The sequence below is a fragment of the Ictidomys tridecemlineatus genome, chromosome 3 (assembly GCF_052094955.1).
Source record: "Ictidomys tridecemlineatus isolate mIctTri1 chromosome 3, mIctTri1.hap1, whole genome shotgun sequence".
NCBI lineage: Eukaryota > Metazoa > Chordata > Mammalia > Rodentia > Sciuridae > Ictidomys > Ictidomys tridecemlineatus.
Window position 1 is genome coordinate 152,588,648 of NC_135479.1, and position 27,382 is coordinate 152,616,029.

The 27,382-nt window shown below is 34.8% G+C and overlaps 1 protein-coding gene across 21 annotated transcripts in view; it reads left to right on the plus strand.

The window, feature by feature from the left end:
* The window catches only part of Zbtb20 (zinc finger and BTB domain containing 20), a 793,227-nt gene that overhangs the window by 416,542 nt on the left and 349,303 nt on the right, over positions 1-27,382 (plus strand). For all 21 annotated transcript variants that reach the window (XM_078044200.1, XM_078044182.1, XM_078044180.1 and 18 more), the window contains one exon: positions 12,952-12,999. The gene's annotated coding sequence lies outside the window, so the exon portion shown is untranslated. The remainder of the gene's footprint in view (positions 1-12,951; positions 13,000-27,382) is intronic.

The following is a 27,382-nucleotide window of genomic DNA, read 5'->3' on the forward strand; positions in this document are numbered from 1 at the left end:
AGATTCAGAGCAATTTAAGTGACATGATTGAAGCTATATAGTAAATAAGTGGGAAACCTGTCTCTCTCCCTCAAGGTCATAATCTTTCGATACTCTCAGGCCCTATAGCATGATATTTCCCATTTCCTATAGACATGGGTTAGATGATGATCTGAAAGAGTTAAGTAAAATGTACCATTTGTGACAAATGTCTGAAAATTATTTTTATAACTTGGATTTAATTCACAAATAAAGAGTAATTATCAATATGTCACAGATGAAGAGCTGCATGTATGGATCAGTGTAATTTCCCAGCCTTGGCTTATGGTTGCAGTGTGCCCCAGGGAGTTTCACAAATCCACATGGCATCTCCTGGTACTGGGTTCTGCTTTAGCCGACCAAAGTGTAAAACTCCCCTGTGTTGGGATGACTCAACTTGTTACTATCTGAAGAGAGTTGTATAAAATTACATGCCATATGTAGATATCTTTTCTTTTCTGAATATGTCCTTAACCCTCGAGTGGGACTAAATGGGCTTTGTACTTTTTTTCCATGGGTGTTCGTTTGCTCTAAGAGAGGAAGAAGAAGAGCTGGGCTTTGGTTCTTTGTTCCTTTTGCTTTTTTCTCTTTGACTTCTTGTGCCTTGATTTCCCATCTGAATCAGTATTACCAGTTTACTCTGATCCTTCAATGAAAAAGACATAAAATGTTCATAAACTACAAATGATTAAGACTTTAAATCACATAAGACAACACTTGGAGCAAGGTTTTTGGCCTGAATTTTGCATATTTCAGTTTTCTAGAGTGCATGGGATACTTTCTGGGCATAGGTAGCTTATGCATCCCTCATGGCTTTTTTTTTCCCCCCCTCAGTCTGAGAGAGCCTCTGCTTTAGGCTTGTTATATATCCTGAAACAGATCAGATGTCAGATTATGAAATTGTTACTCCAAGCACTGTGGTGCACACCTGTAATCCCAGCAGCTTGAGAGGCTGAGGCAGGAGAATCCCAAGTTCAAAGCCAGCCTCAGCAATTTAGTGAGACACTGTCTCAAAATAAAAATAAAAAGGGGTAGGGATGTGTCTCAGTGGTTAAGCACTCCTGGGTTCAATCACTGGTACAAAAAATAAAAATAAAAAGATTGTTAGGCTGTGGTGGTGGTATGGGGTTTGATATGACATTCCAATGCATATTAAGAAGACATCCTAGTCTAGTTGGAAAAGTAGGCCCTTTAGCATCACAGGAGCTCATGGCTTCTCCTTACTAGCTATGTAGTTTCAGGTGAGTTATTTAAGTCACTACACCTATTTTTTTAAATCTGCAAAATAGGTATGAGTAATAATCCGTACTTTATAGATATATAGTATGGGTTAAATGGAATAGTACATGTATATTACTTAGATTAGTATCTTACGCTCAGTGAACATTGGTTGCTTATACGTAGCAAGGAAAGGGAAAATAGGAAAGAATAGCAATTAGATAATAATAGCATTGTGTTTGAAAAAAATGATGTTTCATCACTTCAACTAGGCATGATAGAAAGAACTTTTGTCTAGAAGGCCAATTCTTAGATTCTACTTCCAGTTCTGCAACTATAAAGCTGTAAACTCTGCATTTTACCTCTTAGTATTTCAGTTTCCTCCTCTCTAAAATGAGTGAGTGAGAATGCCTGGTCTCTATTTACTCATTCAGTTTTGCTTTCAGAAGGCTTTTCTTTTCTCAGAGTAGTCAATGACACATCGTACAACAGTGTATAAGTCTCAAGGCCAACAGCCAAGTTTGGCAGACAGGACTGTGGTTAAGCTATGCTTTTCCCCATGCAACTATGTTTACATGTACATTTATGTGCTTCGTGTATTTGTCATGTGTCTGAGAATTTATGCACCTACAAGGTTGTTGAAGTAAGCACACTAGCATACATTCATACTTTTTTTGTGGTATGTGTGTTTATATATAACACATATATATATATATACAGTATGTGTATATATATAAATATATGTCTGTGTGTATGAGAAACAGATGCACTGTAGGCAGATAAAGCAGATAAATATAGATCCAAATAGAAGCATAAGCATATAAATATAGACGTTATATAGCGTGAAAGCAAGCAGATCAGCACCATTTCATTATTGCTTGAAGTCTTTGTAATAAAAGAGTTGAAAATCAGTAACTGACATTGAAATTATTGACTGAATGACACTGACAGATCAGAAGGCACTATGTAAGGTAAGAAAATAACCTTTCTTTCAACTTTGAGGAGAAATTAGCAGGGAGATTTATTACTTTTAATTATTTGATTTATGAAAGTTTTTAGATATCAGGTAGTGTTTTTAAGAGTATAGATATACCACTTCTCCTGAAAAGTACTATCAGACAACAAAAATAAATAAGAAAAGAAAACCTGTTTCATTCTTGAGAAAAGATTTGGCAAAGGTGACACCTGGATTTCTTTTGTCCCCAGGCTATGATTTGCAACTCTTCTTGTTTCTAGGTTTGGACAGATGGGTTGGTTTCATTCTACATTCTTCAGAGGGGCTTGTACAGAACAAGCCCCTCGAAAGTTTTTAAGGAAACCCACCTGAAGGAGATATTTTGAAGCATAAGGCTAGAGTCCCCATTGTTAAGTTATTGTTGAGCGGACGCTTGCAGTTGTGCTCAGTGAGTGTGTTGTGTGAGTAAAAATGGGCTCCCATCTGTTACTTTCATATCACTGTCTGTTCTCACCAGTCAAAATAATTGGTTGTGAGTTTTGCTCTATTTTGTTTTGTTTTAGTAAGGAGGATACTGTGAGTTATTTTTAGCTGGTTCAAGTAAACTGGATAATTTATTTTTTAATGTTGCAAGTTATATCTTACTCATGTGTTTAAATTTGATTTTCAAGAGGAAAGTATCCCCTCTTTTCCTCTCACCTACATCTATTTCTCTGACAGATTTTCTCTCTTTTCTGGCTTTGTTGCAAGAGCACCCAGGGAGGCTAAAATTTGAAGTGATCTCTAGATGTGTACAGATATATAGCCTGCTTTTGTCCAGTACTACAGAGTGTTTGCTGTTGCTTAGTTTACCATGGCTTTTCCTGATGGGATGGGACAAGAGAGACAGCAGTGTGTTCCAGTTTTCTCTTTGATGCGTCTTCCAAATCAGGAGTTAATGTTTCTACTGTCCTGCTAAGAATCCAAGTTTAGACTTTGGGGAGGAGGGAGGGGGAGGAAGAAATGCCAAAGCAATAAGAATTCCCTGAAAGGTGAATGAATTGGTACTGCCTAAAGACCTGTTCATTCTTTTCTCAAATCCTTTTGGCTATGGTTACTTTGTTGTGGATTTCTTTGCCAAATTATGATTTTAAATATGTTTTCTAAAAAAGTGTCCCAGTAGTCTTGAGCATAATATACTGCGCCTGTGCGTGCGCACAGACACAGACACACACACACAGCTATATAAGATTCATCCTCAAAATTTCATTGTGTGAATAAAATGGAGTATACTTTTTATTTTGTGTTATTTTGAAAGAATGCTTTCTACTAAGATGTAAATTTATAAATTGTACAAGGTTTCAGACTACAGACTTTTCAAAACTTCTGTTATTTACCAGATGAGTTCTAATATTATCTGGAACAAGTGTTTATATATAAGAGAATATTATAAAATAATATATTAAATAGCAAGTGAAGAAAACTCTGAAAAAATAATAATTGTTTACCAAATTAAGAGAGTAAAACTTTTTTATCTTTATACAGACACACAGACACACACAATCTCAACTAAAGCACTATGACCTATTTTGCTTAAGAAATATTTTAAACTTAAAGTATAAGGAAATTATGTACATACATATTTTTGCTTTTTATTTGCTTCCTTTTCTCCTGGCTTAACATATTTACATTAGTCTAGTACTTTATAGTAATTGCCAGAAATTTTGGCAAGGAGAAAAAAATTATACACATGTGCACACACACACACACACAGACTGAAATTTTAATGTTGTATCAATCATTTGTGATTTTATATGCATATTTTTAAAATTTTTATCTAGTATAAATCTTTAAAGGAATTTTTAAAAACACTAAAATTAAAGAGTCCTAGGAGATTGTGTATTTCCTTTTCCAAGACAAAGAATATTTTCCAAATAAGGGTTCAGGTATTTGCCTCTAAATAAACAAGGATTTATCAAAACCAAGAGCAAAACAAGGACTAATTCTCTCCTAGGAGTCCTTTACCTTCCCACCACCTATTTGGAGACTCAGTAATTCTTACCATCAGCATGGAGAATTTCAGGTTAGATGGCTTTATCTCCTGCTCCTGGCATTGTGGTATATTTGCAGTACATGTGGGTCCCAGAGTGACACAAACCCTGATTCAGACCTCACTCCCACCTTTTTAATTAGCTATGTGCCCTTAGACAGAATAGTACCAGATCTGGCACTAGGTTGTTAATTTATAAAACTTGGGCCAGTGCTAATCCACAATGTGTTTGCATTAAATGAAATATTATTCAGAATATGTGATATGTAGTATATACTCAATAAATACTTGTTTCCTCTAGTCTACTAATGAAACATATGTTTGTGATTTTTTCCTACTTCCTTTCTTCACCATTATGGCAGAGTGTCATACTGGAGGTGTTAGACCCTGTAGCCAATGCTAGAGAAATAGAAGCAAGAGATTGTAAAGATTAATACACACCAGAGAATGGGCTTATGAGGAAAAGAAGGTCTAAGGAAACCATCAGAAATTCCTCTCTCCTGTAATTGTAATGTTTTCTACAAAATGAGTTAGCAAACAGGAGTGGAGGAGCTTTCAACAAAGTAGAGTGTAATGAAGTGATGTATATGAAGCCTTTAAAATAATAAGAATTCCTTTTATTGCCCATTCATATACCAGGTTATATGTTAATGTCCTTTATTCTAGAGTATATGTTGCTCACTCTGGTTCCTGTAGATTGTTTGTTGATTAGCACCTGCCACCTTTAGGGAAAGGTGTGAGGTCCAAATGAAAATGTCATTGAGGGCTGGGGCTGTAGCTCGGTGTACAGCGCTTGCCTAGCACATGTGAGTTACTGGGTTTGATCTTTAGCACCACATAAAAATAAAATAATAAATAAATAAATGCATTTTGTCCATCTACAACTACAAAAAAAAAATCCTTTTAGAAGTGTCATTGACATTGATGAATATTTGCTGTATTTTTTTTTATGGAATAGGAAGGGGAAATGCCTCCTACTGTAAGATATTTGGAGGTGCATTTCAGCCCAGAGCTGACCATTTTAACTAAATTCTAAATCCCATACTAGTAAGGTTCATTAATGGAAAGAATGTGCAATCTTAAACAGTGATTCTGGGATCAATGCCCCTGCTATCCAGAGACTTACTTCTCAGATCTGAGTACCCTTTACCCTTCTCAGACTTCATATTCCATGTAACTACAATTTTATTTTTTTCTAAGAGAGAGAGAGAGAGAGAGAGAGAGAGAATTTTAATATTTATTTTTTAGTTTTCGGCAGACATAACATCTTTGTTTGTATGTGGTGCTGAGGATCGAACCCGGGCCGCACGCATGCCAGGCAAGTGCGCTACCGCTTGAGCCACATCCCCAGCCCACTACAATTTTAGTGTACATGTCTTTTCTGACTTTTTGGAATTGAGAGTTTGGCCTGTATCATTGAGCCACATTAAACCATTGGGATTTCTGCCAGTCTCTTCTTGTGGCATAATCAGTCTCAAATATGTGTACCCATGCAATGGGAAAAAAGTAAGAGGAAAAAGATAGGTGACCTGGCATAGTGGAAAAATGAGTGATCTAGAGAGCCTTTGTTCTCCTTGATAAGATACTTTACACAGTGCCCTTATTGACAACACAGAGGTCTAGATGGCTAGAGCATTCTAGAAGGAATCCTATAGCTGTTGTTCACCCTCAGTCATCAATATCATGCTGCAATTGTTTTGTTCATTTTTAGTACATATCAAAAGCCTATTTATTATATATTACTGAATTTACAATTTTTTCCTCCCTTATAATTTCTGAGGATATCAAAGCACATTAGCAAAAAAATAATTATTATTATTAGAAAAAGGAAAAACTAAAATTGACTAAACAGCTGAAAAGTGAGAGAAAAGAAAGAATTTGAAGTCAGGAAAAGAAGATAGATATGAGCTAGATAAGGAAGTTCAAGATCAGGTGGCAAAGATTGTAGTCAAAGATCCAAAAAAAAGAGGAGGAAGAGGAAAAGCAACAATTTTAACAGCAGACTCACATTTAAGATAAAAAATTAAGTATATGATAGCTTTGAGGTGAACATTTTACATAATGTAAGGACTTCTTGTCTTATAAAAGAATCCTTTGAAATCTTTCCCTATGGCATTTAAAATAAGATTCAGTTTATATACTTTGATTTAGTCTAGGCTGTGAAATAATGAACTGTAAGCTTTAGATACTAGTCCCAGCTCTATATCAATATATATATATATATATATATATGATCCTGATAAAATTAATTCTGAGCCTCATGATCTTCATATATAAAATGAGGGGGACAGGCAAGTTCTCTTCCAGTTTCAAGAATCCTTGAGATGCAAAATCACATGGAATGATCTTGATGACATATTGCCAGAATGCTTATTGAAGTTGTTGAATCTGATTACATTAAATGGATGGCCAAATTTAAAAAAAAATGTTTTAAAGTTTTGACTGAAATGTGAATACTTAGTCCTAGACTATTAACAAAATGATGGCCCTTCTTTGTAAAAAGTAATATGGTCACCTTGTCAAGCATATTTAGTTGAATCTTCAGCTGAAATTTTTGAGAAATAGCAGTTGTGATACTTTCTCTAAAGGTCTTATTGTTCAGTTAACCGAAAGAAGACACTTTCTAATTCAGAATTTATTTTTTCTCATAAAACTCCTGTTTGACCAAGAAAATGGAAATCAGTACATTCTCGGTTGCCCTTCTATTAATTTAAATTTGCATAACCTAATCAAAACTCAACCTGCCTTGCCCCTCGACAAAAGCCATATTATCTTCCATTACTAAATGGCTACATTCTTCTCAGTATTTTTTAAAAGATGAATTATGTTGATATCCCATGATGTTTCCTTTATAATGTGTCCATGGAAATTAAAATGGACTTTTCTGTGCCCAGGATTGAAATGAAAAACATAGCCCAAAATGGCAGGTGGAAATGAACATAAAACTTTGCTGATGTTATCAGTATTATAATTTTTGTTAAGCATTTTTTCCTAACAAAATGGAACTGAAGTCAACTGACTCCTACTAAATAACTGGCTGAAATATCCTTTACATCATTATTTTGCCTGCAGATTAAGAATAGAGTAGTACTGTGTAAGATTTCCTGTAAAATACTGGAATATGTTTTCTGAGACTTTTTTAGAGTACCTTTCCAACAGAGATGTTTCTTCCAGAACCACTCAACAGTTTCAAGAAATATTTATTGAGCACAAAAGGGGTCAGCTAGTATTGGATGCTAGATATACAAATGTGTGCTATTGCCATTGGCACTTAAAGCATGTTTAGCAAATGGATGGAGTAGGCATTCCTTTAACATTTTCTACTGAAATAAGTAAAAAGAGAAAACTAAACTCTTGTTCTTTCCTTAGGTTAACTCCTGTGATATTCCCCAGTCACTATTTATAACATATGTTCAGAAAAGAAACAAGTTCTTATCTATCTCTGTAGCTAGCTGATAAATAAAGAGAATTTGTGCTTCTTTCCTTCACTTTTGTTTTTGTTCTCAGCCTTAGGAGGGCTCTTCTATATAGGAAGATCCAGACCTAGAGGTAGAAATGACTTCTCCTCTACTTTCTGGCCTGACCTTTGAAAAGTCAGTTTGTAGCACAGGAAGCACTTCATCCTTGGATGACTGGGAATATCTATACTGGTCCTGATGGAAAAGTTAAATGCCCTCTATAGACAAAATATAAGAAATTATTGTACAAGTATTGTCCATTAGTTTAGGGTTCTTCTTTAATTTTTCCATTTCTGTCTTATTATCCTATATTGGGTTGTTCTGATCAGCCAAATAATTATTTCCTTCAAAGTAGTATGTGATTTATTCAAAGATTTCTAAATATATTCCTTATGTATTCTTACAGGTAAAATAAAATATACTTTTCTTTGCCCTGACAATAGCCCTATGTATCTCTCAAACAATATTTGCAAATAGGTAAACTAGTTGGACCAAAGCATTGGCTATCAGAGACAGATTCACAAATGCATTCAAATAATAAATAGGTGCATATGGAGAAGTCTGACAGTTTAGTGGAATTGCTTTCAAGAAATTTGACACATTTATACTTTCAAACATTTACCAGCCAGTAATCCTCATTAGAAATAGGATTGGAATATTGGGGTCACCAGCTCAAATCCATTTTTCTGAGACCTGAATAATAACCCAAAGTAAGAGCTAAAGGAAGTAAAAATAAACCTATCCCAAACATCAGAATTTTCAAAGTAAGCTCTTTCTCATTCCCCTTGGTTTTTTCCTTTTTTATCCCCCCCTCTCACCCTGTCCTTTTCTTTTTCATTTTACTCTACCCCCCATTCCGTTCTTTTTAGTGTTCTGAATTCATTAGATAGCATAGTGTAAATCAATAGTAAACGCTAACCGCCTACTCTGTACTCAGTTACGCAACATCGCATAACCGGTACACAGAGACAAAAAGGGAAAAAGCACACACAGCCTTTACATTCACGAGCTCTTGCATAATTTCACTTTTCCACAGCCAAAAAGAAAAAAAAAAAAAGGAAATAACAGATGGGGAAACTTACAGTTTTTTTCCCTTTTCTCAGACTGTTTAGAAGGGAGTTAGTTAACATCTAGGGCCATTTCTAGTTGCCCTAGGCTGCAGCAAAACATCCCATAATTGTCAGTGCCTTAACTGGCTTTAAAACAAGACTTTTTGACCCTCTGTGATGTGATGGATTTTCCAGGTAATATAAGACTGAAATAATTTTGAGGTGTTTTCATTTATTTTATGAAAAATCAAAAATATGCTAAGCATGAAATTAATTTTAAAACAGAGGATAAGAAAGATTGTGTGTGTCTGTGTGTGTGTGTGTGTGTGTGTGTGTGTGTGTGAGAGAGAGAGAGAGAGAGAGAGAGAGAGAGAGAGAAAGTGAGAGCGCATGAGTTTTCACTTGAAATGTATCCTGATGTAATATTTATGTAAAAAGGCAGTTATATAAACTCGTCTTTCTCTTGCATTTTTACTTTCTCTGTATAAAGCTCTATTTTTGTTTTTTTCTCATGGCAAAGTACATTCAAACCCCAAAGCCTTAATGAAAGAGAAAACATTTAGATGCTACAACAGGGACACTTAATTCAAACTCCCTATAGAATTCCTCCCTTAAACGACAGTTCTATCTAAGAACCTGTGGTTTCTGGAATTCTCATTTAGAACTTTCTGTCACTCTATTCCCTGGAACACCTTTAGATTCTTCATACTGACTTTCTTTAAATCTTAAATGTATAATAAAAGTGCTCTCTCTCTCTCTCTCTCTCTCTCTCTCTCTCTCTCTCTCTCTCTAACTTTTCACCCCCTTCTCACAATCTCCACTTTATTTTTCACTGAAGTAACTCCCTTCCCAGCTTAAATGGGAACACTGTGAGATTTATCAGTCTTTCTTCCCTATTATAATATTTTGTTTCACTTAACTGAATAGTGTCCTCTGGGAACCAGGCATTTGTCTGATAAAGAAGGTTGGAGAAATTTTTGGTTTAGTTTTGTTTTTCCTTTCTATTATCTATTGACTGCTTATAAAATGGATATAAAATGATACAGAACCCAGTACTAGGCACTGGTAGAGATCTATTAGAAGGAATTGTGTGTAATAGTGGTTTCGATTATTTTTAATGCAATCATAGAAAGTAGAAGGTGGGTGGAAAAGAGGATAAATATAATCATTCATGTATGAGTAGGAACTATTGAGGTACTTCCTCTCCTTGTATTTGGGATCATCTTCACTTTTTAAAATCGTACTTTACTTCTGGACATTAAAGCTGTGAGAAATTAATTTAATTTTTCTGAAGGTGTGAAGTGTTTTTCCTTTATTGTTTTAAAGTTCTAGACTATCTCATAATTTTTAAAAACTTTTTCTGATGTGTTAGCTATAAAGCCAAAATAGTTTTATCTGGTATTATGAGTTTCATTGCCTCAATGTAGTGTGGTGGCTCTGGCTTCCAACAACTGACTATTCAAGATCATTGGGATTATCATGTCTCTGATTTATGATGATATAGAGACATATTTTGTCACCTTAATATGAATAATAACTAAACTAGCGTATGCTTTAAATTTTTTTATTAATTTATTTCCTTTCAACCTTTTTTTAACAGAATACATAACTCAGAGATTTGTTTGTGGAAAAATAATGAAATGAATATTGGTCAGAATAGTCTAGTGTTTAACCAGGAAATCATATTCATACATGTATTTTTTGTAAATGTCCCTCTACATGTAATATAGCTTAGTTTGGATTTCAATATGTTTTTTTTTTATGTTGTCACCTGATTATCAAAAAAAATTCAGCCTCATTTTTCATTTCTGTTGGCATAGTGGTGCTTTCTAATGTTGCAACAAAACCTTGGACACTGGCTTATATTCTCAAGCAGAATCACTTCAGTTGTACCTGGCACATACATAGTACCTTAATAAATATGTTTGTGTTTTAGAAAATGTAAAATCCATTCTCTGTTATGTAATTTTACCATGATTAATAATCTTTAAATAGGGTCTTATATTTTTGTGTGTAATTCTACATACAAAATTATTTCTACTTAGGAAATTATTCTAAGTACCCTAATTTTCAAATGGGTTGCCTAGATTTGAAACAAACAAACAAAACAAACCTAGATTTCTAAAGAACAAAGGGATCCACATTTTTGTGGTTATCAAAAACAGTTGGAGGCATCTGAATATTAAAGATGAGGAGGAAATATCTGAAGTTATCCCCTGTTTCCCTTTGTCAGAATATCTTCCATTTCCATCTTAATTGTTTTTCAGACTCTGATCCTGCAGACAAGGCAGGATTGACCTTTCAAAATCCAATGTATGGCAATAGCATCTACTCAGCCCTAATTTTTTTGGGGGGAGAGGCAGTTAACTTTATTTATTTATTTATTCATTCATTCATTCATTCATTCATTCATTCATTCTAATCAATTATACATGACAGCAGAATGCCCTTCAATTTATTATACACAAATTCAGCCCTCATTCTGTTGTAACCACAATCCTGGGAACATATAGGTTACTTGTTCCTCCCAAAGCATTCAAAAGCTAGGGAGAGCTTTAAACACTAATTTTTCTTCAGTCCTTCAAAACTCTTCAAACCTCCTTTCCCTCCTCCTTGCTTTTGGCAGTGTGATAGATGTTTCCTAATGTTTCAACAAGAACCTCAGTTACTGACTTCCCTTCTCAAGCAGGATCATTTCAGTTGTGCCTGACACATAGTAGCAGCTTCATAAATATTTTCTGTTTTGGTGAGCTGATGAGGGACCTGCTGTGGCTGTTCCCTCGGAGCTTATAGCAGGTAAGCAGTAAGCCCTTAGAGTAATAAAAGGGTAAGTGAAAATTGGATATGGAGGTCTTCAGATCCTAGAAGTGGACATGTTATACCATTTAATGATTAAGTCCTTATCTCATCTTTATCTTCATAAAAGTAGTGAGTTTCTGACGGCAATTTTCCATCTTTCATAAAGGTCCTTTTTAGCGGTCAGTACTACATAGACTACTGGCTCATTTAAAATAATAATTTTTGGCAAGCTATCTTGGTTATCCTCATTAAATTTCATATGCAAATGCGTTAGATACTTAAGATTCTGGCTCTCAAATATATTCCTCTTGCACTCTGCCACAGGGTCCTTTGAATCTTGGCTCTTCTCATTTCCTCTGAACAATTATTTTTGGACTTCTTTTATTTACATAGGTCCTAGGATGATATCTATACAGAAATTTTATGTGGATTGATTCTTTTACATAGTATTTCATTACTTTTAGCTACAGAAATTCCTGATCTTTCTAAATCCGTTTTGTCATCTTGTTATTCATTTTCAAGACTTCCATTGTGGTGGTAGTATAGGAAGATGGGGGCATCGCTTGGTAAAACCACCTGTGGCTCATAATTTTAAAGGCATTGAAAAGCAAAGCCTGGGGAATTATTAACAGGCTGCAGCTTGTTAGCCAAGCAATTTTTAAAATGCAGATTATATAATATTGGAGGACTTTGTTGCTCAACAGTAGAAGCTTTTTAAATGTTAATTTGGAGTTTGTTTTGTTGTTCTGTGACTTAGCATAAAAGGTTTTAGTTTTAAAAGGTTTCAGTTCACTCGTTCCATTTGTCTTACCAAACTCAGAATACAATACTATACATTTATTTATACTCATGAAGAAGGATAAGGCCAGTAACTCACAGCTCATGAAACCAGGGGTAAATAACCCATAGCTTGTTCTCCCACCATTGCCACAATATTTATATCCAGAACACAGTAGCAAACAACCAAAAACAAGGAAAAACCAGTTTGTTTTTATTTATAAAATGTTTAATCAAAAGTAGAGTAGAGTTCAAATGGAGCTGCAAATCCTAGTGGTTCACAATGGTTTGATTTATTTTTTTAACAGACCATGGATAATTAACCATAAAACATAACTTTCTCAACACAAGTTACAGTGAATTGCAGAAATGGGCAGCAAGTCATTCATAACTGGTTGCAACTGGTTAGAGATCTTCAAGTTAACCATGCAGATGGTTACAAAAGCTACTTTTTTAGTACACAATTTTATTTTCACTTCCAAACAGAAACATCTTTTACTTTCTATAAAATATCACTGGGTCAGTGTCCGAAATCAAGTAACAAATGGATTATTTTCTATGACTGCCATGTTGTTATACATTTATTAAAATTTATTAAAATGTATTACTTTTATTTTTAAATTGTGGTTTTTTTTCTTTTCATTTCAGAATCTTCTATCATCACTAACTGGATATTCCTCACAACACTGCTGGCTGGTAAGTAATGCTCATTATCTTTAGAAGGTAGTCCAAAATATTGAGGTGAAAAGAAAAATATATTTCTACCAATTTCAGAAAAAAAAATGAAACCTAATGGCTGTGGTGCATCTACCGCCTTAAGTACTAAATTTGAACAGAACACCTTTTGGCATTATTGACAGGTAGAATTTTTATATCCTGCTGTATTTTGAAATACGATTATTTAGAAAGATAAGAAACTTGATCCCCAAAACCATTGTCAAAGATACTGGCAAAAATTTTTGAATGACTTTGCTACACAGGGCTGGAAGTAGCCAAAGGACTTGTTTAAAGTCTCTCCAGAGAGATATTTTTCAAAGGAGACTCCTATAGGCAGGAAGGGTGAGAGGGTGAATATGGGAACTGATCTTTATGTAGAACATTGAATGTTTTGGCATTAAACAAACACACACAAACCCCTCCAAAGTGTGATTCTTTAAACTTTTCATTAATATTCTATAATATTCTGAAAATTTGAAGTGCATTTGCTTCATTTGGCTCAGTCTCAAAAGCAGATATGATTATTCTTACATATGCCCACAAACAGAAGGAAAGAATACCCTTAGGGACATGAATAAGACCCCCCCACACACATACACCACCAATCTTTACTAATTAAGGAAGAGGACCAAGATCAGAGCTGCAAGTAAGCATCACTTTTAGGTTTTGTCTGTCTTTTAGTGAGAATTTGTAAAATTTCAAAAAGGTTGGCATTGTGACTTCCTAGAATTCTTGATATTTCAGTGACTAGGAGGAAAGTGCTGGTCAAAACTGAGGGTATATTGGTAAATCATCCTCAAGTTAGATATAGCCTGAAGATCTAAGTTTGCTAGAGCTTGGCCTGCATTGAAATGCACTGGCAAATATTCTGGAGAGGGAAAAGGAGGGAAGGAGTGACTTGCCTGGCATCTGACTATGCTGTGCCTGGCTCCAACCAGGGCTATTTTGTCATGAACATCATATTCATCCAAACCTTTAAATGTTACACTCTTGACTTCATTTTATATGAATGTGCATAAAATGAGGAAAATAATCTCTTAGGGTAATAAAGATAGCTTTGTAATAAGGACTTTCCATATCCATTGCACATGATCCATAGTTGTCACTATGTTGCTGTTTATAATTCTGTTGCTCATCTATTTCTGACTCTCTGAGCATATCCATCTCGCCACTGAAGGCCACAAGGCTTCAGGATTTTAACTCCCTCTCTCTCCCCACTCCCATGCTTTACTTGTTACACTGCCCAGAAAGAAACTCCTATCAGTGGGAGCCTCAGAAACTCAAGGGACAGGCTTATTTTGGTAACTTTAATTTGTAACTCCCTTTGCATTCATCACAAAAAAGATCTCATCACAAAAGGGCCTGAATTTCCCCCTCTTGCTGGTTTGCAAAGAAGCCATTTCCTCTCCTATTTCTTCCAAGGCACAGAAAGCTCCTTATGTTTCTATGATCAGATAAAATCTGTATCGATGTTTCTTTTCTTCTGGGTGTATTTCACTTCGAGGTATGAAGATTTAAGCTATCAGGGCAAGGCTGTGTGTTTGCAGTTTCTCTGTTTTAGTAAACAAAAACTTCCTTGGGAAAGGAGAGCACATATTTTCCACATCTTTTTCATTTTCAGATGATACATGCTCATTAAAAATAATTTGGAAAAATACATAGGAATAAAATGAAGAAAAATTAAAGTAATGATTTCTATAATTTAAATTCAGTCATCAAAAATTATTTTATTTTTTACTCTCTTTTTCCCTGAGGATATATATATATATATTAAACATGCCATAATCATACTTTCTATATAAATTTTGTATTTATTTCAAAATCTAACCTAAGAATTTTATAGTAATTACATATACCTTATAGAAATTTTTACTTTTCCTGAAGAGGAATAGCTCATTTAACCTAAATATCCAATAAGAGTGTTATTATTGCTATTTACTTTTTATGCCCCCAAAATTAATCTAAATGAATGAGTCCATAAATAATGAATAAATAAATGAAAGCTCAAATCAGTAAATACACTTATGTTTATTTTATGAAAATTTTCAAATACATGAATGTAAACAGAGTACTGTAACTAACTCCTGTACAGTGACTGACTCAGGACCTATCAGTTTCCTGCTATACCACAAAGTTATTTTGAAGCAACTCCAGACATCATGGCATTTAATTCATTACTATTTCAGGCTCATCAGGACATATTTACATGTTAATGTTCAAACATTCAGATAAATAATTTTAATCATTGTATACAGCAGTATTTTTCCTTCTTATTTACATATTTTCTAATGTGTAACGGTTGATTATAAAATCTCATTTGTGTGTTTCATAATATTCTTAGGCACATCTGTAAGCCAATAGGCAGTTTGGTTGACTAGAGAGACATTTCACAGACTTGGCTAGGTTTCTTGGGGGAAAGAACTGTCTTTCTTTTGGTACTTCTTTAACTTGACTCAAATTTAAGATGAGAATTATCATGCCAAACCTGTGTTGCCTTAATTATACTCGTTAGTAGACATATGCATGTATGTGTACAATTCTTTGTCTGAGATAAAAGGAAAATGTAGTCTTCTGACTATTGAGGAGTCTTCTGATTACTACAGTCTTCCTGCAGCCAAACCATACTAAATATAACAAACATACTTAAATCAAATGTACTGCGTACTCAAAAATTTATAGTTTTTAAATTTATTGATAGAAATGAAAAATATGTATCGGGTACATGGAACTTTTAGGAAGTCTGTAAAGAGGGGAATTATATAATAATAGTCTGAGTTGTATTCTTTAAAAAACACCATGTTTGAGGAGAAGGAGAAAGTGCATGGTAGAACAATGCCTGAGTATATCACGCTAGTGTGTTCTTATAATGTTTTAGAGGACCCTATATATAGCCAGCTTGCCATGGCTAAACCAGGTCTTTCACACAAAGAACTCCACAGATGAGGAATTCTCTGTTCAAATGAGGCTCTTTGTAAAAAACCTTTCTGCAGAATTTGGTCTTGTCTCACTGTCTTTGAATTGTAGGTCAGTGACTATTCAGTAGCAATGTGTTGTCCAACAGGTGTATTACACTCATCAAAAATTCAGGATGTGAGTAACTAAGTAACATACTGCCTTGGTATAAACTGAATTTATGTGTTACTCTGGTCTATTTAATCTTAGCAGCACATTTTCCATTGGCCTCGAAAGTTGAGTAGCTAGAATATTGATGTGTCTAACCCTTGGGGAAGTAAAAAAAGAGCTTCTCCACCACACTAAATCTCTAGAAAAATATGACGGTTTACAGTATGGACACATACAAAATATTTTCAGCAAAAGCTGGTAGAGAAAAGCACAAGGAAAAAAAAGAAAGTAATAACACAAGCAATAAACTATCCCAAGCAAACAGAGAGCATCTGTAAAATTTGGTAGACTGAATGATATAAACAATACAAACATTTTTTTTTCTTTTCAGTTTTTATTCCCCCTTATTCTTCTAACCATTTTTGTCTATCCTTTACCCTGATTCAGCATCACCATCATTAAAATATCAGCAAAAGGTCAGAAATATATGAATTCTTGGCATTCAGGAAGGTATCACAAGGAAAGATAGGTAGGAGCTAATATTTTACTATTTTAAAGCTTCCAAGGTATTTTACTCCAAATGTCTATATGTAAAACAACTAAGCTTTTTATCTGTAAGATTAATATTATCAACAGAATGGCTAAAATAAAGGTATAATGCTCCTTTACTTCTTCATGCATTCATTTCTTATATGTGGTGTTGGATTGTGTGCCTTGTGTTATTAAACCTAGACTATTAACTGCCTTTTAAAGAAAATAGTTTGCTGTTCTGTTTAAAATAAATGATTCTTTCTACCTGTGCATTACACACTATATCCAAGTGAAACATCAAAACCTTATCATGATAATAGCAATAATAATAATAATAATAATAATAATAGATAGTATTTTCTTCTAGGTGTGTGTGAAAAACACCCATTTCCTTGGAGTTGGCCTATTTGGGATCCAGTATTTTTTCAATTGATATTACATTTGTGACTTTATGTATCCTCAAACTGTTAAAAAAAAACCATTTCTTAGAATAAACTAGTAATCCACACCCACTACCTCCTCTTCCTCAGTAAGTTCAGAACAATAGTTGGATGATTCTATTTATTTAGAGCAGGGAATCCTTTTTAAGTACCCTCACCAAGTCAGAATTTTCATTTTAGATTTAAAGAATCTGATATTCACAAAATTAAGAAATAATAATAATAATAAAAAAGCTTCTTCAGTCATCAGGTCTCTGTTCCATGGAGCTAGGATGTTTTCTGGTTAAATTGTATTGCACATGTAACACATCATCATGCTCTATTACTACTCGGATAAGAATCAAGACATTTCCTCACTGAGGTAACTGCAGTGACTCCACTTCCCTTGCAGTGGTGAAGGAGGAATGAAAATCCCAATCAAGGCAGATATTCAAGGAAATGATTTTGTAGCCAGCTCATCCCTTACATGGTAGAATGCTGAGGAGAAATGTTCATATTTTCCTCTTTAACTACAGTCTATAGTGTGTAGGATATAATTTGAAGATGGTGTTTTCTTTGGGCATTCTTTCATAGGAGTACTAGATCCGTTGAGGCCTGGGTCTGTGTTCTGTCTTCCACCATTAAAAAATTTCTGAACATGCTGCTGATGTAGACCTTTTGGTCAAAAGTAATTTGCTTTCTTCATAGTTGATGGCCACCCTGTGAATCAACCTAATATACTTGTGGTATGGGGATCTGTAACCTCTGAATACTAAGTTCAAAGACTCTAGTAATTAATTATTTAAAGACATTTTAGCCCTTAACTATTTCTTTCTTTGTCCACAAACAAGTTGATTGGTTAATCATGCCTTTGTTTATTTTTATTGTTTTTGCTGTACACATTGCACATAAAACAGTTTCAAAAGAGGAAAGGCTGTTTATAAGAGGTAATTACAATGGCAAAATTGTACTTTCTTTAGCTGTTCTCATTTTCTCGTGTTTGATTACATCAAGACCTGCACTCTAGGAAGTGTATTTCAGATTTGCTAGGAAAATGATAGAGGAGAAAAATAAACTTAGTTTTATAGAGTAATGTCAAATGCAACTTGACACAATTACATATATCAACAATATCGTCAAATCCTATTCTTCCTCTCAAGCAAGACATTGATTTCTGTTCATCCTTTGGTAATAAGAAAGAAACAGAAACAACTTTTGAGGCCCTTGGAGAACCAAGCTTTTACCAGAACATGAAGGGCCTAGTGGCTTTGGGAGCCTAAATTATTTCTGAATGTTTTATCTAGCCTTTCCAAGAGTCAGAACCCACACACAATGTTCTCTGATCAAATAAAAACCCAATGCCTAAGTGGATCTTTAGATCATCTCCAGGTCATTGTTTCAACAAACTTTTATTGATTTATCTATTATTATTTTAGGAAATTTTGTGACAGATAAATCATTTCTTTTTATGCACTTGCTGTTTCATTTTTTAAATTTAGTTTTTATTATTTTTCATTTAAGCAAGGGAAAATCTCCTGATGGATTGCTAAGAGCTCTGTGCATATTTGCATGTAGCCAAAGATTCTGTCCCTTGCAGGAAATCTGGTTGTCAACCAGTGATCTTGCCTTTGTCTTTTCTCATAGTTCTGCCTGTGGCGCCTGTCACTAGCAGTCAAATAAGGACAATTTTACCATTCTCTCCTGCTGCTCTAATTTTTTTTAGTGCCGGTACATGAATTTGTTATTCTTTATAATTCCCTTTGAAGTTGGAAATCCAAGGGGAATCTAAAACCGACCAGATGTTTCTGCTGCTGGAGAGGAAAAGAGTAAGGATTAAGTTTAACAAAAACTTGGTCTCTAGGAAAAAAAAAATAATTTCGGCTGGAAATCATCTTTAAATGCATTCATTTGCTATTTATCTGTTGGTTAATTTACATTTGCTGGTACTTTGTAGGCAATATCACCTATCAATTTACTCTGGAGGAAATTCATAAATTTTGTGAACAAATATGTTCCTGTTGTGGTTTGCTCAGAACTATTTCCCTTGAGTTTCAGCTATATGACTCTGCATACTCTGCTCACAAGCTTTGTAATGAGGTCTTTCTGATGTTATTGCTGATGTTGTCACTTTTAGATCACTATCACGTCACATTAAATTCTATAAACTGTTTCAAGAGAGTGGGGTCATTGTCACTGTCATTAGGGAGGGGAGGAAAGAAGACCTGCTAAATAAAATGATTTGATTAGCGTTTCTGGAGAATTTCTTTCTCCTTATTAAAGATATGTAGATCAAAACAAGAAAGAGGAGCTGGGGTTTTGGCTTAGCGTTACAGCGCTTGTCTAGCACGTGCGAGGCGCTGGGTTTGATCCTCAGCACCACATAAAAATAAATAAATAAATAAAATGAAGGCATTGTGTCCAACTACAACTTTAAAAAAATATTTAAAAAAAAAAGAATGAGAGTGATGAAGACCTTGAGGGAAAAAGGAAAGTCTTGTGGTCTTCAAGGATTCAGATGATGTTGCAGTGTGAATAAACAAGTTTGGGGAATGAAAAATGATAGAGAAATGTATGTATATTAAAACACAATAGAGAAAAGGAAATCTGTGAGACATTTTGGGATTCTCAAAAATAGATACCCAAAGCCTCAGGTCCCATTCATACACAAGGAAGGAATGATTAAATCAAAAAACTGGAGAATGTTTCCTTGGTTTGTTTAATCCTTCACAGACGCCTTGGAGAGAGGAGAGGAATGTTTTATTTGCTCATTTCCTGCACAACATCTCTCACACTATCCTCTCCGTGACTCTGGATTCCCCAGACTTCTCTAGGTTTCCAGGAAGGCAGAGATGTCTAAATAACTGCTTTGTACCCCTTACCTTGCTTAGTGGATTAAACATTTGGAAACATTTCCCACGTCTCACAAGGGATGAATACTCACCACTCAGTGTTTCTATTACCCTGTCCTATCTTTTTTTTTTAAATAGAAAGTCTGAGTCCTCAGTAATTATATTAAGCTTCTTAAGCCACACATATCAATTGCATGTACCATTTTAAGCATTTTTTTCAGCCTTTCGAAAGAGAGTAGAGGAAAAGACAGAGAGAAATCACTTAGCAGCAGATTCACTTATTTTAAGCAGCTTTCCCCATTTTAAAATATAAAAAATTCAGGTCTTGGAACATTGGGTGATTTGAATGTTCTGAAAGGATTTGAGAAAAGATTTAAAAAAGAAAATCATACGTTCTACATTCAGGGACCTGGATTTTTCATTTAGTCCTTAAAAACAAATTGAAATAAGGGAGTTCTCAACCTAAATGGTTTCTCTTCTTCCTTTTCATTTATTTATTTATTATTATTACTATTCATGTTTGTCAAAGCAGATGGTATGAAAAGCATTTATGTTGGTCTCACTGCTGACAGAGCTTAACCTAATAATCCAAGACTTGGAACTCAGTGTTTCAATAAAGGAAACACTGTTTGAGGTATTTTCCATTCAAACCAGCATCAAAAGTTTTTAATTAACACCATCAAAAATTAATGGGCTGAATGCAAGACAGGGTTCCAACATACCCCACTACCAGGAACAAGACAGCAAGTGGAATCCATTGTGTATGTTTGTGTTTTATAATGTATTTTTATTTACTTATTGAAGCAGAGTCCCAGCTGCACATTGCATGGCAGAGCCACTAGAGTGAAACCTGCGGAGGGCTGCTTCACTCCAGCAGTTTCATTTTGCTCACTGATTATTGTCCTGAGTTCTTTGTGATTGTAATTGGTTAGAAAGTTTGAAATTAGCAAGTCCTTGTCAGCCCATGAAAGCTTTGAAATCACAAGTCTTGATACAGCTATCAAGCCTGCTGAAGCCTAATGGCTTGCAGGGCTGAGAGCCTCCAGAGCAGTGAGCTTCTCAGTTCAGGCTGTACCCCTTCACCATTCACCACCATTCGAAGGGCCTTGTCTTGGACGGGGCCTTTGTCTGGGCCCTTTCTTTTCCAGCACTGAAGCTTATTGCAGGGTGAACAGATTTTGGACTGACTAATGCAGATGGGAGGCATTGGGAAATGAGAGCAAATGGGAGAAAGACTGAAGTAGATGATCTAGGGAATAAGGAGGAAGGAGAAAGGGAAGAAAGGACCTAAAAGAAAAAGGAAGCAGGGTATAGGATGGAAAGAGCTTTGTAAATATTGACATTTGATTTCTGTCCTATTGAGTTTGATATCTCAGGATAGGAGATGGGACTCACTGATGAACTTAAATGGCCCCTGAAGCTCTTTATTATTATTATGACTTTTTTTTTAGGTTTTCTTTATTTCCTTTTTTAAAAAGACTTTCCCACTCATTGTCATAAGGAAGCCACATATATTCATACAAGAAGGTGTAACCTACCCAATGCTGTCTTCATCACATTTTTAGGGATTAATAATACAATCATTTCCTTTATACTTTATAGTAGAAGAATGAGGAGTTCATCAACTCTTCTTCTGTCACCATAAAAGTATCTATTGTTCAGCCTGATGCTCTGACCCCCCAAAACAACATTGTCTAGAAAACTTATCTGCTGGCTTGGTGAGTTACAAAATAAAGCTGCCTTCCTGCAATAGCAACACAGGAGTTGCTTGAGCAGGGATTTCCAAAGTAGAAATTGTCAGCAGTGATGAAATGTTTAGAGAAGCTTAAAAGTCTTAATAACGTTCTAGAAAATGGACTCCATGTTGATAGCTTTCAAGCTTAATACATTTAGGTGCAACCCTTAAATGGTTTCAGTTTTTCCTCTGCTTTAATAAAAACAAAACAAAAAAATACAAACTAAAAAGCTCATTGCCATGAATTCAGAATTTCAGGAAATTTTTCAATAGGCCCAATCATGGCAGAATGATGCAAAAATGTATCACCATTTTTGGAAATGTTCCTTAAAGCTGTTCAAACATTTCTTCCTAGAAACACAGGAAGACTAATAAATATAGGACTTCTTGAGAATAACAATTGGTGAATGAATGTCAGGATTTTCCTAAGAACTTCATTTCTTAGCTGAACAGTGTCAGAATTTACTTCCTGCAGAAGTCAGAGACACCTTTTGTAGAATATAATTCAGTCAAGAAGATGGCAGTCTTTTTTTCCTTAAACCAGCCTGTGATGGTGCTACATACATCCAATTGCATATTATACTCCTACTAGACCTTTATAGGCTATTCTGGCATAAGAATTTGATGCTCCTGGCATAGTCTCTCAGTTCCCCTCTAATTTCAGCAGCCCCTGAAGCAATTCTCTGTTATCTCAGATTCCTAACTGATATATGTTTCCATGCACTGTACCCCAGGTGTATGGCATCTTTTCAGTGCTATGAGAGCTCATAAGTCAATAGTGGGTAGAGAAGGAGGATCTAGAAAAGTGGAAGTTACTGTCCATTTGTTTTGGAAGGAAATCTCTGAGGCATTTGTTACAAGACTCAGAGATTTTAGGAGAATTAAGCCCTAGTTGCTACACTGGATGCTTATTGACACATCCTTATTATAGCTTTTCCTCTTTTCTGACTCAATCTCCCTACTCACTCCTGTCTTCTGAATTCACCTTTTGAATTACTACCTGCACTCAGCTCTTTGTCTGAAACTTCTTGGGAGGGAACACCAAAGGAGCTAAGTATTCAGGTTTGTTTGTTTATTTATATCAGTTACTTCATAGCACCTTCATCTTTACTATTTACTACTCCTAGTGAATTATTGCCCATTAGAAGCCTGGTTCCCAAGGATAGATAGCCCATTTGCTCACCTCAATTGTTATAACATTTGGAAAGAGAAACAGCATTTTACTCATCTATAGTCTCCTGAATCTAGCACTGTCCTGACACATAGTAAGTGCTCAATTGTTTGATGGAAGAATGAATAGATGCATACATAGTCTCTAAACCAATGATTTTTTTATAATAATAAGTAACATTGTTGTGTTATTAATCAGTTGTGAAATGTGTTACAAGCATTTTTACTAGAAATAATTTCTGAAGTATGTGCATATGGGTTACTCTTTTAAAACTTAAAACAGCAGCTGGGATTGTGGTTCAGTGGTAGAGCAGGTTCCCTAGCACTCGGGAGGCACTGGGTTTGATCCTTAGCACCACATACAAAAATAAATAAAGTCATTAAAAAAAAAAACTTAAAACAGCTAGGCACGGTGGCATACTCATATAATACCAGACTTTGGAGGCTGAGGAGGAGGATCGCAAGTTCAAATCCAGCCTCAGCAACTTAGCAAGGCATTGAGCAACTTAGTGAGATCCTGTCTCAACATATAAAAAGTGCTAGGGATGTGGCTCAGTGGTTAAGTGCCCCTGAGTTCAATCCCTGGTGCAAAAAAAAAAAAAAAAAAAAATACAAGATTATTTCTACAATAAAGCTACACTTACATATTTGCATTTTCTAATATGCCTTATGAGAGAAAATGGGTAAAACTTTAGTTCATACTCCAGAAATTACAAATGACCCTGGGTAAACCATGAGAATATGTTAAAATACATCAAGACAAGGAAAAAGAGGTTGGGAACTTATAGAGTCATAATGCTGGAATGATGGTGGTTTCCACCATTTGAAGTATCTAAATCAAATTCAATCTGAGTATTGCTATGATTGTATGAAGCTAACCTGGAATGACATGATGAATTCTTATTTGTACCTGTTTTCTAAGATGAATATATTATGCACTCTAGCCATAACTAGCACCAAGGAAGAGTCCACCTTCAATGAAACAGACTAATGAAGTTCCAGAATGCTTATGACAATGAGATATAGAAAGTTGAAAACTTTAAACATTAAATTTAAACTTATATTTAAATATTAAAATTAAAACTTTAAATTTTTTTAATGCTAACACTGGATATGTCGAGGTTATTTCCAGGGTGTGGGGACCAAGATGATCACCTTGACATCACAAGCATCCTCCTGTTTACATAATGTCTCTCTTTGGATTGAACAAGGAGAAGGATTAGAAATGTTCTGAGAAAGTCCCCTTAACTTTTTGAGTAGTTTATTTTGGTGCCAGGTTTGTATAAAAATACACGATGCTATGTGCTAGCTGTATTCTTCTGTGAAAAAATTTTTCCTCTTTTGCTTTTGAAAATTTTATCAATCCTTAATCCAGGAACATAAATTATTGATAATTTCAGAATTTGTCTTCCACCAAAGTATCTAAAAGTCTGCTCATTCCATGTCTAATATTCTGTTTGTCAAAGGAAGTCACTAAACTAAGCTCCAAGCCAGGAGACAGATGTTACCCCCACCCCTACCCCACCACACACACACGAACACATACTATCTTGAGAGTTACAGGAAAGTCATATGGTAAAGTGTATGGATGTAAAGTTCTATTATACAGAGCAAATAAAGAATTTCAGGAAACAATGAAATCTACCATATATGTATTGGTTTTGACTCAGAAACAAATGGTCTGAATGAACAACTTAAGAAGCATGATGTGGGATAGGAACTCTTCAGTAGAGGCTAACAGCACATTTGAAGTTAGCATCTCTAACCTCCTCCACAGACTTTCTTCTTGGATTACTTTTTAATTCCTCAATAATGATAACCAGTGAATAGAAAATAGGTGTCAGAGAAAACACAGAAGCAGAATGGCAGAATGGTTAAACTCTGTGGCCTTCAGTCTGTGAAGTCCATCCTCACAGCTGCTAACTAGCTTTGCTACTTTGTGAAAGTTTGTCTTCCCTTTGGCTTCCTTTCTCTGCTAGAAAGTCATAATGATGATAACAACAACACTGTCCTTCAAAAGATTTTTGTAAGGAGTGAGTGAGTGAATATGTGCAAACTGTTTAGAATAGTAGTAAGTACTCGATAAATGATAGCTATGATTGTCTATCTTTCAAAGTCTAAAGTTCTACTTCCCCATTAGCCCTTCCATTAAAATACAAATCCATATTGGGTTTAACTTCAGTGTACAAGTGGGATCTAAGAACAGGCAAGGTACTATAAATTCAAAAAAATTATGATTTTACATTTTTTAATCCTACTTCCCCAGCTTCCTAATAATGTGGCCCTTGAGAATTTAGTCAGTATTCTCAGACTCAGCTACGTTTTTCTTTAATGTGAATAAACATGAGCCATCATAGTATCTTATGAGGATTTAAATGAGAAAATACATGTTTGAAATCTTCTACCTTGCCTAGACACTCAATTTATCTTTAAATGTTTGTTAGGTGTTTATCCCTTTCATTGCTATTTAATTGCTTTGTTTTAGCACCAATTATGGTTAAGCAGGCTATGCATATGTTTTGTTAGTACTGGAGGCATACACTTGTGTAAGACTATCAATAAATACCTAAAGACTATATGGTGGCAGTGATGCTAAGTAGTGAGCTGGTACATTTCTCAGGTTTCTCAGTTTATGACCAGTTTTCCTGACTCTAGCATGATCTGTACTTTGTATGTACATGTACCCATTATTTGTTTTATTCAATAACAGCCATTGTCATACAACAGATTTTGCTTTATTATCCCATTGATTTAGGACTTTTATTTGGAAGAACAGAGAACATTTTTGTAAAGCAGCCTTTAGTTCCTTCTATAAGCATATAAAATTATTGAATGAATAAAAGTGAGGAGCAAATGACTGAATAACTCTCTCATTTATCTTACAGTTGCTGAGAATTGGTTATGGCAGAGTAATGTTTGAACATCATTACCTGCCAAGTCCATCAAAACACTGTGCTGATTTTCTTATTTTTGTTGGTAAAACTCAGAAGAACCATTCAAGGCCAATGCTATCAGATTGTTAACCATGTAGATTCTAGAAGGAGAAAGACTTGGAAACAAACAGCTTCAATATAACAGCAGAAGCTGTTATAGAATTATAGAAGAAAAGTCAAGGTGCTGTAGGAAATCAGAGGATATGGTTGATTTTAAGGCAATTGAGAGGGAAAACTTTGGAAAGGAAGTAACCTTTCAAATAGATATTGATGAATGAATAGGGTTTTTCAATTGGTGGAAAAAAGGTGAGTCAGTCTGGGCTGAGAGAACATCAAGAGAATAGGAGCTTGAAACTATGATCAAATCTGATGAGCTTTAGGAATGGTGAGGACACTAAGGGAGTAAAATATGGTAGAATTAAGTAGGAAATGAAGCTCTTCAGTTTTCAGGAGCGAATCATGGTCACGTCAGTGTGAAATTTATTGGTTAGTTAATGGGAATCACTAAAAATGTCTTTTAAAACTTAGAAAACAGTGACATGATCTAGTCTGTTTTCTAGAAACCAGATATTACTTTATTCCTGTAGGATTCCACTGGAGATATACTTTGAAGTATTAAACAATTCAACCCCATCTTTATAGGATAGACATTTTAGTCAGTGAAAGAATGTGTAAGCTTTATATTACTGTGACAAAATACCTGAGAAAATCAACTTAAAGCAGGAAAGATTTCTTTTGGCTCACAGTTTCTGAGGTTTCAGTCCATGGTAAGCTGACTCCATTACTTTTAGGCCTGTTGGAGAGGTAGAACATCATGGTAGGAGCTGTGGTGGAGCAAAACTGCTCACCTCATCATGGTGGCCAGGAAATAGAGAGAGGAAATGAGGAGGGGGCCTGAGACAAAATAAGTCTTCAAAGGCTTCCAGTGTCCTACTTTCTCCAACTAGGCTATATCCCTTGAAGTTTCCACCACCTCTCATTAACACCACCAGCTATGGAAGAAGCATTTAACACATGAGCCTTTGGGGGGCATTATAGATCCAAACTATAGCCAAGATGTACTATATCTAAAATGAATTCAACACTAACATTACCTTTCTAAAACAGAAAAAAGAAAATGCCCAAGGTTTAATCCCCAGCACCAACCACCAAAGAAATAAACAAAAAAAAATTGATCATATCATTCCTCATATTAAAAATATTTTATAAGAATATACAATAAGATCTAGTCTTTGTTTTATTTTATTATAAATGGACTTTTATCATTTTTGAGACAAAAATTTACCTATCCTACAGAGTTATTAAGAAGTGGCTCATGTGAAACACCTCATACATTGTCTACATGGATGATAGGGTCTCAACTCATGATTATTATCATTTTATTATTTTGTCTCTGTTCTCTCTCACTAGTCCTAACTACACCCTCAATACTATTTTTCAGACTGAATTTATAGTTCTCTGTAATTTGGTCATCGATTTTAATGCCTAGTATATAGTAGGTATGTAATAAATGTGTCTTTAATGAATTTATAAATTATGTTAACTTTCTAAAATCATTTTTAAGCTCATGTATTCCAGATAAATACAAATAATCTTTGTAATTTCACCGTAAATTTCACATAATTTGGACTTTAACAGAATTTCAGAAGTTTTCTTTTATTG